Source organism: Eleutherodactylus coqui, chromosome 7 (assembly GCF_035609145.1).
Source record: "Eleutherodactylus coqui strain aEleCoq1 chromosome 7, aEleCoq1.hap1, whole genome shotgun sequence".
Taxonomy (NCBI): Eukaryota; Metazoa; Chordata; class Amphibia; order Anura; family Eleutherodactylidae; genus Eleutherodactylus; species Eleutherodactylus coqui.
The window spans coordinates 143,121,298-143,139,020 of NC_089843.1; positions in this window are offsets into that span (position 1 = coordinate 143,121,298).

The following is a 17,723-nucleotide window of genomic DNA, read 5'->3' on the forward strand; positions in this document are numbered from 1 at the left end:
GCCCAAACCTTGTCAAGATTATTCTTTACCTTTATATAATGTATATTTCAGCTGGCAATCAAAACACAGTCTGCAATTTTCCAGCAAAGTAAACACCGCACATGACAAATTTAACCAAGGGAAGTAGACAGAATAGACAAATACTGGTTATATTTTTAGCAAGTTGTTTTATTCAGGCTATTTTTGCCATTTCTCAAGTGAGATCTATGTAAGTGATTTATGCAGTTTATGAACAATGTGGTGTAGACAGACCTCCTTTTATAAAATGGCTTTTTGTCTTATTAACTTTTTGTCTTATTACCCAAACTTTTTTTTATAAATGTACAGAACTGGCAATTCCAAGAATTTTTACAATATGATTTATCAGCCTATTCTGTACAGTTTTCTTTAAAAAAAAAACCCTCTTCTGCAATGCAAGTAGGTTGAGATGGGGCTGAGAAATGCATCTTCATCTAACTGCATAAAGGGCATAACAATAGAGGGTGCTGCATCCAGATGTGTCTGTATCTGTTCTTTGTATAACAGTGCATGAAGAAAACTCTGTTATGTATAGTTTTTTTTCTTCATGAACCTTTACTGTCCTCCCCGCTCATATGCCCCCGTCTCCAGCTTCTGTGAAGGGTAGGTCTATGCTCCAGATGGCTTCTTCATTTCACAGTGTGCTTTCTTGCTGTCAGACCTAATACACTGACAGGGTCTCTCAGTGCATTGGGCTGTAAGATGTAGTAGCACACACCCAATGCACTGAAAGTCACTGTTGGTGCATCGCGTCTGGTTATTATGGGGTTATATGAAAAGTGCTTAACGTTATAATTTTAAGATAATATACTAGTTTGTGATAGTTGCATGCTTGTTTGTGATTATTCATCAAGAGAATAAGTCGAGTTGCTTTATGCGATAAAAATGACTATATATGTGTGTTTATGTTTAAATATTATCCTACACAAAGTCGATTTGCTTTGCCCTTTGAACTTTATAAGTCATTCATTCCAGGGAGGTACTTGGTAGGGAGTTCTTCTCTTATTCTTGGGGAGCAGTGTCACTCCAGTCTGCTCAAACTGGCTTCTAGAGGAAGCCAAATACAAATTGGTCCATCTAAATAAAGCAGTACCCATCATCAGCTGTAGGGGAACACAAGAAGATGGGCTGTTGTATATATTAATTGGGTTATTACTTGACTGTCTAGTCCTAGGCCACAGATTTGTCTAATGGGCCAAGGGATGAGTATACACCTGGAGCTCAGGATAGAAAGCATAAAAAGCTATGCTGAACAATAGGACAATGTTACATTTGAAGAGGTAAGCTCTGCAGTTGGGATTTATTTTATTTCTCTACCCTTAGGAACAGAAGAATTCTGTATGCCCTGTACTTTGTAGATCTGTGTGTCTCTCCTTTTCACGTTCAGTACTGTTTTTCATTTATTTGCATTTACTGCATTTTTGGATTAAAGCATTAAACTTTAATAAGCTTGGTCCTCGTTGCTTTGAACCTATAAGTCTGTGGTAATGTTAACCCTATGACAACTGGAGAGCAATGTATAAATACATATGGGAGACTTCAGGGCCCACATCCATGAGTGATTTCAGCAAGAATCTGATGGTGTATGCGTTGAGATGTAATCTAAGCTCAATTTAAAACCTGAGTGAAAGGTAAGCACAAGATTGAGTGAGTAAAGTAGATTAACCCCCTTTCAGTCACACCCATTTCATGTGCTGTGGAGGTGCATATGTGACACCTCACCACTACAATTGTGCCTTAATCTACCATGTATCTCAAGACCTATTGGTATCTTCTCACCTGAGTGCATTTCACAGAAATGCATTGTGAATTTGGTAGCACTGCATAAAACCCTTTCCTGATCTATACTATACATGATACCAAGTAAAGGTATAGTTTGGGTAACCCAATAAATTTACAAGAGAAGTCACAGAAGTTAAAGCATTATGGGTGACAAGATTGAAAAGGTGCTCAGTATACTGGTTCCATTTTACTTGGTGATGTCTAAAGTTGTCCATACGCCTTAGATAGAAGTAGATTGAGGATTGAACAACCATTCTATGATTTAATGTCCAATGAATAATCATTTTACAGATACAGCCATACTCATTTCAGTCTTTATTGACTGTCACAGACAATCCAACTGGCCATACCTGTTCGATAATACCGGCCGATAAACAAAATATCTTTCATCTGAATATGGGATGAAAGTTTCAAATGTTGCTGACTTGTTTCCATAAGATAACTGTCACCAGTCAGCTAAAACAATGATTTGTTATTAAATCTCACACAACAAATGATTGTTTAGGTTGAAATTGTCCATTTTCATCAACTTTAGTCTATTGTGTATAGACTCTTTTAAACCCTTAAGGTTTTAGGAGGAACTTACTGAATGTTTATGGCATTAAGGTTTCCCTACAGATTAGCAGGAAAGCACAACCTTTTTTTGGTCTGACGGCCACATTGCCATACTGAACCATATCCAAGGGCCACAATGGTATTTCCATATAAGACATTTATGGTATATCCTAAGTATATGCCATAATAAATCAAAGTTAGTTCCACTTTCAGGACTCCCACCTATTGAGAGAATGGGGTGGGGGGTCACTTTACCTCTAATCAGCACTCCAGACAGGAAGACATAATACATATGGCTCTCTCCATTGTAGATGATGGTTGTCAAGGCAATGATCTGGCATTTCCTAAGTCGTATAAACTACAATCAAGAGAGCTGCATGCATATACAATACCTGTAACTAATATACTCATTTCTGCAGTGCCAAATGGGTCACAAGACTTTATTCTCCTAATAAATAAGGGAGCCAGACATGGTTACATAATGCCCCCTTAGTACTTGTCTGTTCCTGTTGCTCAACTGTGTGCCACTCCTCTTTGTCATGATATGTAAACTACATGGAAGAAGCCACACACAGATAGTTCTATGCTCAGATGATTGTGGCTGCACAGAATGGCATTGTGGGGCACATGTCTGCACCCCTGATCTAGACTATGCCTGTTGGGTGATTTAAAGATCCCAGCCAATGAATATATCCCTGCTATTCAAAGTTCTCTGGTTGTGGCCCTAATTTGAATCGCTCAATGATGACTATACTGATAATAAAACAGTGTTTTTCAGAGCAAGGGTTAAATACTTTCGTTTTGCAGAAACCAAGAATCCATGGCTCAAGCAAAACGTTTATGGGAAGGTGGGGTAGAGTGATTAAAGTAATATTTTGTACAATGCTTAAAAACACATATTAGCCTTTTGTGTAAGGGGGGGGGGGGAGGCAAAATAAAAAATATTTAAAAAGAAAGTGTCAAACAATGATAGATAAAAATAATTGAAATAATTGGACAAAAGCAATGGAAAACTGAAATTTGGTGTAAGGGCTTTGGAAGTAGACTGACCTGTACGATCTCTTATTTATCTTTTATTTTTCATTTAGTTCATAAAAATAGTTTATTCTAAGATTTTTCCTTTTAGTTTGTTGCTTTTTTACGCAGTTTGCTTTTTTGGATCAATAGTTATTTTTTCCCTTTCATAATTATTTATCCTTCATAATATTAAATTCATATCATATAGAAACATTTCCTATAAGAGACCTTTCAACCAAACGGAATATGCCCTCCTGTGGAATATTCAGCACTGAATTCTGCACTGTTAACATGTGATTTTTGGTGCGGAATTGAAAAGAGCAGAATCCTTCTGGCAATTCTGAATCAAAATTCGCAGTTAGCAGTGCAGATTTTTGTGCAGAATTCAGAGACAACATCTTCCGCAATGCTTTTCTGTCCCATGCAAAAGGTCCATTGCAATTCAAAGGGACAAGTAGGTTAAAAAGACCACAAATTAATATAAAACAAGAAAGGTCAAAAAAGGGGAAATGGAAAAAGGTGGTCATCTTTTATTTTCAATGGATTTTTGTTGAAGTTTTTTAATGATACAAACTGAACAGTGCAAAGATATACATAGAAATATGAAAATAATGCCATCCAGAGAAAGTATAAACCACAAAGACCACTTTTCCTTAAATTTTTTATTTCCTTTTATTTTTTCCCCTCCATATTCCATCCCCAGAATTTTCTAATATTGTAAGAATATGTTAACTTTGTTTACCACTTCCATAATGGCTGGGGTAGTATTGCATTTCCAGCATTAAACTATGAATTACATCTAGTATACTACTCCATTTACTTTTATGTGGAATTTCTTTTATATTTAAAATAACAAGAGCTGTCAAAAATGACTGACTACCTGTACTGGTCTGGAAATGTTCGACCAAACCTCTCTCGGCTTGTTTCAGCTCTTATACATGTACATTAGGTACCCCAGAGTACCACAAGTATGTCAGCACTTATCTGAACTATCTTTATCAAATCTGGCTACTTTCTTTGTAAAACATTAATAATAAATGATAACCTTTTATATAGCGTCAACATATTATGCAGCACTTTACAAATCAGAAGGTACATGTACTAACAGAATTGGATATTACATATCATTTTAAACTAATAAACACATTGAAGAGTGAGGGCTATGCTCATAAGAGCGTACAATCTATGACGAATTAGACGTTCTGTACCATGTTCCTGCCATCTTTTAAATAAACACATAAAACTGAATGCCACCAGCCAATATCTATGTATGTACAAATAAGAAGAGCATCAGAGTGTGTGCGGGAATACTGTAATCAGATTCTGAAGAAGAATTCAAAAGGGGAATACATGGAGTAAAGTTAGATTAGGGAATGTGGTGGACCTCCCTAAAGAGATTAGTTTTTAGGGTAGTCTTAAAACTGTGGTTACTGATGACAAAGCTCATGGTCCGGGGTAGAGCATTTTATAAACTGCAGCCGCTCGGAAAAATTCTTGGAGATCGTATTCTGGTATGTAAGCCTTGATAAGATTCCTCAACTGTAATAGTTAAAAAGTCTCCTTTTTTACACCATATTTCATCTGAAGATTTGTTGCCCTGGCACACTTGCCAGAGAGCTAACTCTTTCCGCACACAATCTGTCCAAATTGAAATCAGATGACTAAAGTAATTCAGCTTGAAATTTGTAAGCAAAATATCTCTAATATGCCAAGGATTTGGTGTATTTTGCATAAGCCTATTATGCAAAATACACCAAATCCTTGGCATATTAGAGATTCCATGTGGCATGTTGGCTGGTATTGGAAGATTTACTTTTTTGAAAAGTTAAGATTTATTTTAATTTTCCTACATCCCTTTAAAGAAGATGTTTCCAAATGTACCCAACTGAAGCCTCAAACTAGAATGCCCCTATCCCACTGCTTTAATATTTATGCTTTTTCTCTACCTCCTCCCTGTATGCAATAAACTGTGAAAGACCAAATATGGTTTCCTTATCCAGGTAAACAAAAGCCTCCAGGGAAGGTTTAAAAAATAACACTACATTTTCAGCAAAAATCACTGTTGCAGGGGAGTAGAAAAATCTGGACCGCTATCACTGGCAAACTCCTTAAAACGTAACCTTTATTTAGATATTTATTAAAAACTGAGGGGGAGCGGCTTTCAAACAGACAACACAAACATGTATAATGCAGAGACAGGCACTCTGCGTGGTATCTGATTCAATAATTGGTTACAAATTGCAAACGCAACTAGTGTAATGCCGATTATTGGAATGAATAATACTAAAAAGGTGGTGGTCTTTAAAATAGAGATGGGAAGGAAGAAACCAATGTTTAAGTTCCCTGACCACTACAATTCTGCCTATTTGCCCATAACTAACGTAAATTTAGGCCGCCAAATGGATGCACCAGAAACGGGAATATAGGATGGTTATGCAGATTTCTGATGCATAAGTCTTCTGGTGCATCAGAAATCCGCATTGATGGATCAGTTAGAAAGCAAATCACACTGGGCCTATAAGTCACCCTGGGGCCCTGGGTCTGATTTGTGGTATATACCAGATGAGTTATTACATGTGTTTATGGTGAATCAGATACTTGAACCAAAGGGTTACCCAGAAAATAAAAATTTCTTCTGGGCCTTATAACCATCCTATATTCCCGTTTCTGGTGCATCCCTTTGGCGGATCTGCTTCACTGTCTATTTCTACATCATTCATTTTTATTTTTGTTGGTCCTTAATTATTGTGGACGGGCCTAAATTTACGTCAGTTATGGGCAAACAGGCGGAATTGTAGTGGTCAGGGAATTTCAACATTGGTTTCTTCCTTCCCATCTCTATTTTAAAGACCACCACCTTTTTAGTATTATTCATTCCAATAATAGGCATTACACTAGTTGCGTTTGCAATTTGTAACCAATTATACATGTTTGTGTTGTGTTGTCTTTGTTTGAAAGCCGCTACCCCTCAGTTTTTATAAATCTCTAAATAAAGGTTACGTTTTAAATAGAGATGAGCGAGCATACTCGTCCGAGCTTGATACTCGTTCGAGTATTAGTGTGTTCGAGATGCTCGTTACTCGTAACGAGTACCACGCGGTGTTCGGGTTACTTTCATTTTCTTCCCTGAGAAATTTGCGCGCTTTTCTGGCCAATAGAAAGACAGGGAAGGCATTACAACTTCCCCCTGCAACGTTCAAGCCCTATACCACCCCCCTGCAGTGAGTGGCTGGCGAGATTAGGTGTCACCCGAGTATTAAAATCTGCCCTCCCGCGGCTCGCCACAGATGCCTTCTGACATAAATCAGGGAAAGTGCTGCTGCTATAGGGAGACTGTTAGGAGTTATTTTAGGCTTCAAGAACCCCAACGGTCCTTCTTAGGCCATAGAAATCGCAGATCGCATCTATGTGCGATTTGCGATTCCTGTTCTCTTCTCTATATGCGCTCAACGGGGCCGGCGGCAACAGCGCCGACCCCATTGAGAACATATAGAAGACAAATAATTCTTCTCTGCCACAGCTGTAACAGCTGTGGCAGAGAAGAACGATGTTTGCCCATTGAATTCAATGGAGCCGGCAATACAGCAGGTTCCAATGAAAGCAATGGGCTGCCGGCGATCGTGGGATGAATTGTCGGGAAGGGCTTAAATATATAAGCCCTTCCCTGCAATTCATCCAGAAATGTGTTACAATAAAAATATATACCGGCGTATAAGGCGACGGGGCGTATAAGACGACCCCCCAACTGTCACCTTATACGCCGGGAATACAGCGGAGCAAAGAATAAAAATCATTACTCACTTCACCGGGCGTTCTGCGGTGCTGCTGCAGGCTGTCGCTCCCTCCTGGTCCCCGGCAGAGCATTGCTTTCTCTACGAAGGGCGTTAAATCCCCGCCTCCAGAAACACACGTGCCTTCAGCCAATCACAGCCAATGACAATGATGTCATTGAATGGCTGTGATTGGCTGAAGGCACGTGTGTTTCTGGGGGCGGGGATTTCAACCACTGCGTCCAGAAAGCAATGCTCTGCCGGGGACCAGGAGGGAGCGACAGCCTGCAGCAGCACCGCAGGACGCCCGGTGAAGTGAGTAATGATTTTTATTCTTTGCTCCGCTGTATTCCCGGCGTATAAGGTGACAGTTGGGGGGTCATCTTATACGCCTTGTCGCCTTATACGCCGGTATATATTTTTATTGTAACACATTTCTGGATGAATTGCAGGGAAGGGCTTATATATTTAAGCCCTTCCCGACAATTCATCCTGCGATCGCCGGCAGCCCATTGCTTTCATTGGAACCTGCTGTATTGCTGGCTCCATTGAATTCAATGGGCAAACATCGTTCTTCTCTGCCACAGCTGTTACAGCTATGGCAGAGGAGAACGATCTTTATGCTGACAGTGTGGGGGGGGGGGGGGCACTCTTGTCGCTATTGTGGCTTAATAGTGGGACCTGGGAACTTGAGATGCAGCCCAACATGTAGCCCCTCACCTGCCCTATCCGTTGCTGTGTCGTTCCCATCACTTTCTTGAATTGCCCAGATTTTCACAAATGAAAACCTTAGCGAGCATCGACTATATACAAAAATGCTCGGGTCGCCCATTGACTTCAATGGGGTTGGTTACTCGAAACGAACCCTCGAGCATCGCGAAAAGTTCGTCCCGAGTAACGAGCACCCGAGCACTTTGGTGCTCGCTCATTTCTAGTTTTAAACATTTTCAGCAAAATGCTCATTTTAAGAACATTAATTCTTGCTATAAGGGTTAAATTAATTTTAGCAAATTCTTACAATCGGGAAACTTCACTTAAAAGAGTTCTTAGATTTAACTCAATTGTCTTAGGTTGGCTATCCAAAGCAATATTTCATAGCGTGATCCTCAGCAATTAATCACACACGGATCGTGCCTGAAATGCTTTTCATAGGATAACCATGGGAAGTGCAGCCTGGTGTACACGAGCAGGAAATCTATAAGAAATTTTCTGCTTCTGTCTAAAAATCGCGGGATGCCGCGATTCTCCACGATGAAGCTTTCATTAAGATAGGCTCATTGCAGTGAACTTTAGTTCTCCACCTTGGCGGAAAATTGCTTGTGATATTCCGTTGCGGCCATGGACAGGCAGCCTTAGATGTATCATTACATATGTTTAAGCCTAAATATGAGAGACTAATGTTAAAAGGGTTGCCCATTTTCTACTGTTTTTACTATTTTGATTTATTTATAGAATAAAAAATTCATGCAATTTTATAATATGCAAGTATTTAAAAAATCGTTTTTTTTGCATCACTACTAGAGATGAGCGAACGCGTTCGTCCGAGCTTGATATTCGTGCGAATATTAGGGTGTTCGGGATGTTCGTTATTCGTAACGAACACCATGCGGTGTTCTGGTTACTTTCACTTCCTTCCCTGAGACATTAGCGCGCTTTTCTGGCCAATTGAAAGACAGGGAAGGCATTACAACTTCCCCCTGTGACGTTCAAGCCCTATACCACCCCCCTGCTGTGAGTGGCTGGGGAGATCAGGTGTCACCCGAACATAAAAGTCGGCCCCTCCCGCGGTTCGCCTCAGATGCCGTGTGAGTTAGATGAGGGACAGTGCTGTTTGTACCGGAGCTGCTGTAGGGAAAGAATTGGTAGTTAGTGTAGGCTTCAAGACCCCCCAAAGGTCCTTATTAGGGCCACTGATAGCTGTGTGTTGGCTGCTGTTAGCAGTGGCAAATTTTTCTCTCTCAAAATCGCCTCTGCAGACCGTTGCACCTGGCATTAGGGACAGAAGTGCTGCATAGGCAGGGAGAGTGTTAGGAGTGAGTGTAGCCTTCAAGAACCTCAACGGTCCTTTCTAGGGCCATATTTATCCGTGTGCAGTACTGTCCAGGCTGCTGTTAGCTGTGCTGCATTTTTTTTTGCTTCTCAAAATCGCCTCTGCAGACCATTGCACCCTCCATTGATACTGCAGGGAAAGAATTGTATAGGCAGGGCCACAACACAGTTTTTATTCATAGAATATACGCAGTGCTGCCTTTTGGTGGAAAAAAACTGAAAACAAATCTATTTGTCCAGCCTCTGTCCGTCCTAAGGGCGGTGGACACGTGTGAGCTGCTTGAACAACATTGCTAAATCAGACGCACCCAGCTACGCTTTACTGCTGGCTTCGCCATTTGCTTTCCTTAATTGGGAAAAAAATACCTGCTCTCCAAGAGTTATAATAACTCTGCTACCCTCACGTTCTGTGACACATAAGCAGGGACACAGCACAGTTATTAAACTTCTCATGTTCATTGAATATACGCAGTGCTGCCTTTTGGTGGAAAAAAACTGAAAACAAATCTATTTGTCCAGCCTCTGTCCGTCCTTACGGGCGGTGGACACGTGTGAGCTGCGTGAAAAACATTGCTAAATCATACGCACCCAGCTACGCTTTACTGCTGGCTTCGCCATTTGCTTTCCTTAATTGGGAAAAAAATACCTGCTCTCCAAGAGTTATAATAACTCTGCTACCCTCACGTTCTGTGACACATAAGCAGGGACACAGCACAGTTATTAAACTTCTCATGTTCATTGAATATACGCAGTGCTGCCTTTTGGTGGAAAAAAACTGAAAACAAATCTATTTGTCCAGCCTCTGTCCGTCCTAAGGGCGGTGGACACGTGTGAGCTGCTTGAACAACATTGCTAAATCAGACGCACCCAGCTACGCTTTACTGCTGGCTTCGCCATTTGCTTTCCTTAATTGGGAAGAAAATACCTGCTCTCCAAGAGTTATAATAACTCTGCTACCCTCACGTTCCGTGACACATAAGCAGGGACACAGCACAGTTATTAAACTTCTCATGTTCATTGAATATACGCAGTGCTGCCTTTTGGTGGAAAAAAACTGAAAACAAATCTATTTGTCCAGCCTCTGTCCGTCCTAAGGGCGGTGGACACGTGTGAGCTGCTTGAACAACATTGCTAAATCAGACGCACCCAGCTACGCTTTACTGCTGGCTTCGCCATTTGCTTTCCTTAATTGGGAAAAAAATACCTGCTCTCCAAGAGTTATAATAACTCTGCTACCCTCACGTTCTGTGACACATTAGCAGGGACACAGCACAGTTATTAAACTTAGATTATTCATTCACTAGAGGCAGTGGGGCCTTTCGTTTTCCAAAAAGGGAAAAAATTATATTTGGCCTGCAGTCTTGCGCCAATTTATTTCCTGCCTGTGAAATCAAATCACTGGTAATACAGCATGCTGAGGGGTAGGGGTAGGCCTAGAGGACGTGGACGCGGCCGAGGACGCGGAGGGCCAAGTCAGGGTGTGGGCAAAGGCCGAGCTCCTGATCCCGGTGTGTCGCAGCCGACTGCTGCTCGATTAGTAGAGAGGCACGTTTCTGGCGTCCCCACATTCATCGCCCAATTAATGGGTCCACGCGGGAGACGGTTATTAGAAAATGAGCAGTGTGAGCAGGTCCTGTCCTGGATGGCAGAAAGTGCTTCGAGCAACCTATCGTCAACACGCAGTTCTGCGCCGTCCACTGCTGCAAATCCGAATCCTCTGTCTGCTGCTCCTCCTTCCTCCCAGCCTCCTCACTCCACTACAATGACACCTGCTCAGGAGCGGGAACACTCCCAGGAACTGTTCTCGGGCCCCTGCTTAGATTGGGCAGCAGCGGTTCCTCTCCCACCAGAGGAGTTTATCGTCACTGATGCCCAACCATTCGAAAGTTCCCGGGGTCCGAGGGAAGAGGCTGGGGACTTCCGCCAACTGTCTCAACAACTTTCTGTGGGTGAGGAGGATGATGACGATCAGACACAGTTGTCTTGCAGTGAGGTAGTAGTAAGGGCAGTAAGTCCAAGGGAGCAGCGCACAGAGGATTCGGAGGAAGAGCAGCAGGACGATGAGGTGACTGACCCCACCTGGTGTGCAACGCTTACTCAGGAGGACAGGTCTTCAGAGGGGGAGTCAAGGGCATCAGCAGGGCAGGTTGCAAGAGGCAGTGCGGTGGCCAGGGCCAGGGGTAGAGGCAGGGCCAGACCGAATAATCCACCAAGTGTTTCCCAAAGCGCCCCCTCGTGCCATGCCACCCTGCAGAGGCCGAGGTGCTCTAAGGTCTGGCAGTTTTTCACAGAGACGCCTGACGACCGACGAACAGTGCTGTGCAACCTTTGTTGCGCAAAGCTCAGCCGGGGAGCCAACACCAACAGCCTCACCACCACCACCATGCGCAGACATATGATGGCCAAGCACCCCACAAGGTGGGACGAAGGCCGTTCACCGCCTCCGGTTTGCACCCCTGCCTCTCCCCCTGTGCCCCAACCTGCCACTGAGATGCAACCCCCCTCTCAGGACACAGGCACTACCGCCTCATGGCCTGCACCCACACCCTCATCTCCGCTGTCCTCGGCCCCATCCAGCAGTGTAGTTCAGCGCACCGTTCAGCCGTCGCTTGCGCAAGTGTTCGAGCGCAAGCGCAAGTACGCCGCCACGCACCCGCACGCTCAAACGTTAACCGTCCGCATAGCAAAATTCATCAGCCTTGAGATGCTGCCGTATAGGGTTGTGGAAACTGAGTCCTTCAAAAGTATCATGGAGGCGGCGGCCCCGCGCTACTCAGTTCCCAGTCGCCACTACTTTTCCCGATGTGCCGTCCCAGCCCTGCACGACCACGTCTCCCGCAACATTGTGCGCGCCCTCACCAACGCGGTTACTGCCACGGTCCACTTAACTACGGACACGTGGACAAGCACAGGCGGGCAGGGCCACTACATCTCCCTGACGGCACATTGGGTGAATTTAGTGGAGGCTGGGACAGAGTCAGAGCCTGGGACCGCTCACGTCCTACCCACCCCCAGAATTGCGGGCCCCAGCTCGGTGGTGGTATCTGCGGAGGTGTATGCTTCCTCCACTAAAGCACCCTCCTCCTCCTCCTCCTCTGTCTCGCAATCAAGATGTGTTAGCAGCAGCATGTCGCCAGCAGTCGGTGTCGCGCGGTGTGGCAGCACAGCGGTGGGCAAGCGTCAGCAGGCTGTGCTGAAACTACTCAGCTTAGGCGATAAGAGGCACACGGCCCACGAACTGCTGCAGGGTCTGACACAGCAGACCGACCGCTGGCTTGCGCCGCTGAGCCTCCAACCGGGCATGGTCGTGTGTGACAACGGGCGTAACCTGGTGGCGGCTCTGCAGCTTGGCAGCCTCACGCACGTGCCATGCCTGGCCCACGTCTTTAATTTGGTGGTTCAGCGCTTTCTGAAAAGCTACCCACGCTTCTCAGACCTGCTCGTAAAGGCGCGCCGGCTCTGCGCACATTTCCGCAAGTCCCACACGGACGCTGCCACCCTGCGCACCCTGCAACATCACTTTAAGCTGCCAGTGCACCGACTGCTGTGCGACGTGCCCACACGGTGGAACTCTACGCTCCACATGTTGGCCAGGCTCTATGAACAACGTAGAGCTATAGTCGAATACCAACTCCAACATGGGCGGCGCAGTGGGAGTCAGCCTCCTCAATTCCTTTCAGAAGAGTGGGCCTGGTTGGCAGACATCTGCCATGTCCTTGGTAATTTTGAGGAGTCTACCCAGGTGGTGAGCGGCGATGCTACAATCATTAGCGTCACCATTCCTCTGCTATGCATCTTGAGAAATTCCCTGCAAACCATAAAGGCAGCTGCTTTGCGCTCGGAAACGGGGGCGGGGGAAGACAGTATGCCGCTGGATAGTCAGGGCACCCTCCTGTCTATTTCTCAGCGCATACAGGAGGAGGAGGAGGAGCATGAGGAGGATGAGGAGGAGGGGGAAGAGACAGCTTGGGCCGCTGCTGACGGTACACCGGCTGATTGCCTGTCATCCTTTCAGCGTGTATGGCCTGAGGAGGAGGAGGAGGAGGATCCTGAAAGTGATCTTCCTAGTGAGGACAGCCATGTGTTGCGTACTGGTACCCTGGCACACATGGCTGACTTCATGTTAGGATGCCTTTCTCGTGACCCTCGCGTTGCACGCATTCTGGCCACGACGGATTACTGGGTGTACACACTGCTCGATCCACGGTATAAGGAGAACCTGCCCACTCTGATTCCCGAAGAGGAAAGGGGTTCGAGAGTGTTGCTATACCACAGGACCCTTGCGGACAAGCTGATGGTCAAATTCCCAGCCGACAGCGCTAGTGGCAGAAGGCGCAGTACCGAGGGCAAGGTAGCAGGGGATGTGCGTAGATCGAGCAGCATGTACATCCCAGGCAGTGCAACAGTCTTTAAGGGCCTGGCCAGCTTTATGGCTCCCCACCAAGACTGTGTCACCGCTCCCCAGTCACGGCTGAGTCGGCGGGAGCACTGTAAAAGGATGGTGAGGGAGTACGTAGCGGATCGCACGACCATCCTTGGTGACGCCTCTGCCCCCTACAACTACTGGGTGTCGAAGCTGGACACGTGGCCTGAACTAGCCCTGTATGCCCTTGAGGTGCTTGCTTGTCCTGCGGCTAGCGTCTTGTCGGAAAGGGTGTTTAGTGCGGCTGGGGGAATCATCACAGATAAGCGTAGCCGCTTGTCAACCGACAGTGCCGACAGGCTAACACTCATCAAGATGAACAAAGGCTGGATTTCCCCAGACTTCTGTTCTCCACCAGCGGACAGCAGCGATACGTAAGCAATACGTAGGCTGCACCCACGGATGGAAGCTACGTTCTCTCTCACCATCCAAAACGGGGACATTTCTGCTTCATCAATCTGTGTCTAATATTCCTCCTCCTCCTCCTCCTGCTCCTCCTCCTGAAACCTCACGTAATCACGCTGAACGGGCAATTTTTCTTAGGGCCACAAGGCTCACTCAAATAATTTTTCAGAACAATTTTTATAAGTTTCAATTAGCTTAAAAGCGTTGGAACTTTAACTTGAACCAATTTTTCGTTACACTGGGCTGCCTCCAGGCCTAGTTACCACTTAAGCCACATTAACCAAAGCGATTCACCTGCCATCTTGGTTGGGCATGGCCAATTTTTACTGAGGTACATTAGTACTGTTGGTACACCAATTTTTTGGGGCCCTCACCTACAGTGTAATCATAGTAATTTCTATGTTCTTCGCCTGCACTCATGGTACAGAAAGGTGTGTGGGGTTGGCCTACACTTTAGCTACATAAATGTCACTTGTGCCTTGGCTATACTAAGGCTACTGAAATGGAACTAAGACTGCGCTCCCGCTATACTGCTGCTTCAGAATTGTTACTGGGGCCTGTCTTGAGTGCTACTATTGCTTACATGGAACGAAGACTGCGCTCCCGCTATACTGCTGCTTCGGAATTGTTACTGGGGCCTGTCTTGAGTGCTACTATTGCTTACATGGAACGAAGACTGCGCTCCCGCTATACTGCTGCTTCAGAATTGTTACTGGGGCCTGTCTTGAGTGCTACTATTGCTTACATGGAACGAAGACTGCGCTCCCGCTATACTGCTGCTTCAGAATTGTTACTGGGGCCTGTCTTGAGTGCTACTATTGCTTACATGGAACGAAGACTGCGCTCCCGCTATACTGCTGCTTCAGAATTGTTACTGGGGCCTGACTTGAGTGCTACTATTGCTGACATGGAACGGACACGTGGAGAGGACACGTAGTGCCTCAAAAACATCCCCCTCCTCCTCCAACAGGGAAAACATTGTTGGCAAATGCCTTTGCATTGGTTCGTCTGGTGGCAGTCCAAGAATTTCACCTTTACCGACACTACAAGAGAGCCCCCCCACCATCCCCCCGCCACGGCCCACTTAATCCTGGCCACATTCCGAAAACCAACAAAATACAACCGTGCTACTAGGTCCGCAGTCACCACCACATTACCACCAACGCGGTTACTGTTAAGGTGCATATAACCACGGACACGTGGAGAGGACACGTAGTGCCTCAAAAACATCCCCCTCCTCCTCCAACAGGGAAAACATTGTTGGCAAATGCCTTTGCATTGGTTCGTCTGGTGGCAGTCCAAGAATTTCACCTTTACCGACACTACAAGAGAGCCCCCCCACCATCCCCCCGCCACGGCCCACTTAATCCTGGCCACATTCCGAAAACCAACAAAATACAACCGTGCTACTAGGTCCGCAGTCACCACCACATTACCACCAACGCGGTTACTGTTAAGGTGCATATAACCACGGACACGTGGAGAGGACACGTAGTGCCTCAAAAACATCCCCCTCCTCCTCCAACAGGGAAAACATTGTTGGCAAATGCCTTTGCATTGGTTCGTCTGGTGGCAGTCCAAGAATTTCACCTTTACCGACACTACAAGAGAGCCCCCCCACCATCCCCCCGCCACGGCCCACTTAATCCTGGCCACATTCCGAAAACCAACAAAATACAACCGTGCTACTAGGTCTGCAGTCACCACCACATTACCACCAACGCGGTTACTGTTAAGGTGCATATTACCAGTCTGACTGGGGCATGCAGACACCTTGACAGAATGAATAGTGTGTGGCACATAGGTTCCCCATTGCTATGCCCAGGTGTGCAGCTCCTGATGGCGGTGGCACAGGATTATATTTCTCATTGCTTCTGTACAGCATTGTGGGCTATCGCCCCGCCCCTATTAAAGAGGGTCGCTACCTAGCCGTGCCAACCCTGTGCAGTGTGTGCCTGTGGTCCCTCGTCGTGGCAGACGCACTTCTAAATAGACATGAGGGTGGTGTGGCATGAGGGCAGCTGAAGGCTGCGCAGGGACAGTTTGGTGTGCGCTGTGGGGGGGAGGGGGTGCGGTTGGGCAGCATGTAACCCAGGAGAAGTGTCAGTGGTGTGTCATGCAGGCAGTGATTGTGCTTTGTTGGAGGTAGTGTGGTGCTTAGCAAAGGTATGCCATGCTAATGAGGGCTTTTCAGAAGTAAAAGTTGTTGGGGGGGGGGGGCCCACTCTTGCTGCTATTGTGGCTTAATAGTGGGACCTGTGAACTTGAGATGCAGCCCAACATGTAGCCCCTCGCCTGCCCTATCCGTCACTGTGTCATTCCCATCACTTTCCTGAATTGCCCAGATTTTCACACATGAAAACCTTAGCGAGCATCGGCGAAATACAAAAATGTTCTGGTCGCCCATTGACTTCAATGGGGTTCGTTGTTCGAAACGAACCCTCGAGCATCACGGGAAGTTCGTTCCGAATAACGAACACCCGAACATTTTGGTGTTCGCTCATCTCTAATCACTACATTAAAAGTCCCATAACTTTTATATTTTTAATCAATAGGGCTTTATTAGGGCTAGTTTTTTGTGTGACGAGCTGCAGTTCTTATTGGAATGATTTTGGTTCCAATGGCTTTTTTGATCACCATTTTTGCATTTTTTTGGGAGGCAAAATGAAGACAAAAAGCATTTTGGCTTCTCTGTTGTGTTTTTTTTTTGTAGCATTTGCAATACGGCATAAAAATGTATTAAATTTATTATATGGGATTTTATGGACATGACAATACGAAATATGTGGGCTGTTTTAAAAAGAGGTGAAAGAGTGTTAAGGTTGTGCGCTAGGGACCTATGGTTCTACAGGTTTCCATGAGCACAGCTTCTCAGTTGAGGGTTAATTGAGCTGGCTGGGCGTGGTATTCTCTTCCAGCCTATCCCCTCTTGTCTACTGCATATAAAAACCAGCATCTCTTATTAGTTGATGCTGGTCATTTTATGTATCTCTGTGTTAATACCACTCAGAGCTGGTGTTTTTACGCTTGTCTCTCTCTCCCCTTCCCTGAAGACAGTCTGGACACCTGCTGTCCCTCCCCTCATTGCGTTCTGGGGTGCATGCATTGAGTAGTGTGTGGTACAGTGACCAGGCAGGTACAGGTACCCGCAGGTTTCTCCTTATTCCTTGGCAGTTGCGGCCCCCATATGTCTGATGTCATATGTTTGTGTCAGGTGGGTGATGCCTGACATGGTTCCCTGTATGTCAGCATGGTGGCTGACTCTTTTTCCCCATGGGGTGAGGACACTTGGACTAGCTATGGTTTACCATCTTTATGCATGTGAGTTCTGGGTGGGATTTCCATTCTATGTGGCTTGCAAAATCTTGTGTGTTGGTGTGAACAGCAACTTGTTCTGTATGTCTGTACTGATGGCCAGACATGACTGGTTGACTGTTGTGTTCTGTGTTTCAGTATGTGTGAATAGTGTCATATCCAGTGTTTTGTGAAGTTCTACAGGTTCCTAAACAGGGATAGCCAGGTCCAAGATGAAGACAGTGGGGCCGACCTTATCGGGACGAGCACCCCGCTTTTAGACCAGGGTGCCCCGCTTTCCCTGATCAGTAAGGGACAGGTGTCCTTCCATCATTGCCTGGAGAGGTGCAATTGGTCCTTGCAATACTATGTGTGTGATTGTGGTTTTATTTCATACTGAGGCTTGGTAC